This window comes from Arabidopsis lyrata (genome assembly GCF_000004255.2).
Source record: "Arabidopsis lyrata subsp. lyrata unplaced genomic scaffold ARALYscaffold_474, whole genome shotgun sequence".
Classification (NCBI taxonomy): domain Eukaryota; kingdom Viridiplantae; phylum Streptophyta; class Magnoliopsida; order Brassicales; family Brassicaceae; genus Arabidopsis; species Arabidopsis lyrata.
In genome coordinates this window covers 2,436-6,039 of record NW_003302232.1, presented here as the reverse complement: position 1 = coordinate 6,039, position 3,604 = coordinate 2,436, and the positions used below count along the sequence as shown (strand labels likewise).

Sequence of the window (3,604 nt, the reverse complement as noted above, 5' to 3'; positions counted from 1 at the left end):
TTTATCACTAATCATTAGATATGATTTAACACTAATTAAAATACATGTGAACTAACAGATCCATTGGGAAATGCATATTTTTGCAATGAATATTTATAAAATCAAAGGATTTAATCTATATCATATTCAAATTTTTCTCACCCCTTCAAGTTTTCATTTTCACATTGAAAGTCGAATTAAAAATCTCCGTGAAAAGGTTTTTGTTATTTTTATGAGGTCTTGATATAAGGTTATTGAATTAAAGACTAAAGATAAAGAATGTATATTAATTGTTTTTGAGTTTATAAAAATTATGTTCTATAAATGCTTTGAGGAAAAAATGGTAAACGCTTTTTGAATTATCAAAAACATATTACTCTAAAAAACAAATACAAAAATTAAAATTTACTCAATAATATTTAGTGCTACTCTTAATATTTTAAATTTTAAATTATTATTCGATTCTTAATAGAAAAGTTTGTTTTAAAGTTCAAATAGAAAATAATAAATTTAAGTTTGTCTTTTTCAGAGAGAATTCCCTTTAGTGAATATTGTAGTAAAGTGAAAATATAAATGTTTGTGGTAATCGAAATCTAACAACAGAGAAATATCAATTTATTCGGTAAAAATAGTACAAGCAATACATATTTCAAGCACTTTTCGAGATTGAGACACAATGATTCCACAAGTCAGCACTCTTCTTCAAGTATTCTGTTTCGTGGGCAATGAACATGGGTTTATCTGCAATATATTTAATAAGCATATCGTGACACACTTTCCCTTATTTGACGAGATCGTTGCAACAAGGATCAGAGATGGTTCCATTTTCAAAGACAACACCGATTATATCCAACGCACACTTAGGAGTGATTTTTACAAGACAAGTATTCCATAATGATTTTGCTTCAGCTTCTTCGACTGAGAAAACCGGAACAAACACACACACCAAAGCTACAACGATGAATAGCGTAGTAATTTGAGAGCTAAATTTAGACATATCTACTTACGCTTGAAATGTACAAGAATTATTCTTATTTTATGAAAAACAAATGTAAGAAACAATGATTTGTATCTGTTATTTGAAATATGAAATTATCTAACCTATATATAGGTCATTGAAATTATAACGTAACTATCAAAAAAACTATAAACTTAGCGTAATATTTAATGGCAATTAAAAATTTTGACAAAAAAAAAGGGGAGAACGACCTGTGTCCCCCCACGAAGTTTCATATAATACCATAACAACATAGATTTCGGGTCTCGTCTCCAGTTCACACAAAACGAAAGTTAAACTCCAGTTTCTCCCTAAATTGAAAGTTGGAGACGTCAGTTTTCATAATTCAAATTTTGTGGTTTATCATTGGTTTACTGTGCCGGAAACACTATTAACCGCTTAACATCGAGATTAAACCGGATTTACCCAGAAACCAACCCGATTATTAGACCCTTAAACCCGGATAATCCCCAAATTGAACCTTAGAACCCTAAAATCAAAAAATCCCCAAATTGATGGATTCGAATATCTCTCTTGTTGAAGCCTCAAATCGAAGAGTTCGTTTGATTTGATCTGTAATTGGAGGAAAGGTTTTTTGGTGATGGTGTTTGAGATCTAATGGTTGGGATTTGTTGCGGTGTTGTTAGGGAGAGTGATCAGCGGCACTGATTGATCCAACTACTTGAGCTTTCAATGGTAAATGTGAACTGATTTTAATTGAGACTGAGACTGTTTGCGAAATTTGATTTCAGTTTAACATCAATTCCAAATCTGAAAGTTGTTTCTCATGTGAATTGATGTTAATTAAGAAAAAAATTGATTTTGAGTTTGATTTGAATTTGCGAAATTCACATTTAACATCAATTCGAAATCTGGGTTTGATTAACATCAATTCACATGGAGAAGATTTTACAAATTTATTAATTTGTTTATTGTTCTTAAATTTTTTAGAAAAAATCTGGCATTGGAAAGGGAAAAAGGAAGAAGACGAAAGGAGGTGTATTTCTTTTTAATTTTTTTTTTAGTTATTATTGAAACATTCCGAGTCCATTAGAAGGTTTAGATCATATTATTAAACAATAACATTCCGTTTGGTTTGGTTACAAATCGGTTTATTATTTTGGGTTTTGGTTTGGCATCGGGTTTTGCATAGTAAACCAATGATAAACCACGGAATTTGAATTTATGGAGACTGAGGTCTCGAACTTTCAATTTAGGGGGAAACTGGAGTTTATCTTTCGTTTTGTGTGGATTGGAGACGAGACCCGAAATCTGTGTTGTTATGGTACTATATGAAACTTCATGGGGGGACACAAGTTGTTCTCCCAAAAAAAAAGACTACAAAACTTAAAGTTAATGGTTTCTATCAACGTTTCAAATATAACAAAAAAAAACTAAAGACAAGTACTGATATCCAATTCAATATAAGAAACAGATGATTAATTTTAACTTATTTCGATATTCTAAACCAAATTAATAATGAGTATGAGGTTCAAATTGACATATATAGTTTTAAGCCAAATAAATTAAATGGACTAACTATTTATAATTATAAAAATAATTAATTATTAAAATTTTAAAAGCCTAACTCATATTGTATTTGAAAACTATTATTTTATTTATATAAAAAATCATTTTCCTCACAATACATTTAATCAAAATAACTAATAAATGTTAGTAAAAGTTTATTCGACATACAACTTATTCGAAGGTTTTCAAAGTTTTTATATGCTGATATGAGATCTACAATAGCAAATAATTAAATTTAGAATATCATATATAGTTTTGTTAATAGATACTCCCTATATTCCTAGAAGAGTGATGTTTTGAGTTTTACACACTAATTAAGAAAAAATCATTTTTATATTTTTATATTTTTTTATTATTAGTTTAATAATATTAATTTTATTTCTCTCTTTTCTCTATTGGTCACAAATAAAAATAGTAATGATGCTATTACAAAACATCAATCTTTGTGGAACAAGAAAAAAAACCCAAAACATCAAATATCTAGGAACAAAGGGAGTAAATGTTAAAGAATCAACTATTATAACTAAACAATAGCTATTATATAACAGTATATTTAAAAACATATCAGTTAAAATTGCATATCAGTAAAAAAATTATAGAAACAAATAACCCAAAATGGTGAAACATCGATCTTTTGAAAACAATTGAATCCTAACATATCAAAAGATACATGATAATTAGAATCTCATTGTTACGATATGTTAAGATTATATACTACTACGTAGAATCTAATCAATTGGTTTAAATTTATAAATTAACAAAAGATTCAAGGTGAATGGTAAAGGTGCTTATATAAATATCTAACTAGTTTTTATCACTAATCATTAGATATGATTTGACACTAATTAAAATACATGTGATCTAACAGATCCATTGGAAAATGAAATGCATATGTTTGCTATGAATATTTATAAAATCAAAGGATTTAATCTATATCATATTCAAATTTTTCTCACCCCTTCAAATTTTCGTTTTCACATTGAAAGTCGATTTAAAAATCTCCGTGAAAAGGTTTTTGTTATTTTTATGAGGTCTTGATATAAGGTTATTGAATTAAAGACTAAAGATAAAGAATGTATATTAATTGTTTTTGAGTTT

General features: G+C 27.7%; 1 long non-coding RNA gene and 1 pseudogene across 1 annotated transcript; one reads left to right on the top strand and one right to left on the bottom strand.

The window, feature by feature from the left end:
• Window positions 1-447: 447 nt before the first annotated feature.
• LOC9298516 lies at window positions 448-1,054 on the bottom strand (annotated as a pseudogene).
• Window positions 1,055-1,444: 390 nt separating this feature from the next.
• Window positions 1,445-2,094, top strand: LOC110230610. The gene is made up of 2 exons (XR_002333726.1): window positions 1,445-1,672; window positions 1,928-2,094. It is a non-coding gene; the product is annotated as an uncharacterized LOC110230610 (long non-coding RNA).
• Window positions 2,095-3,604: the final 1,510 nt, after the last annotated feature.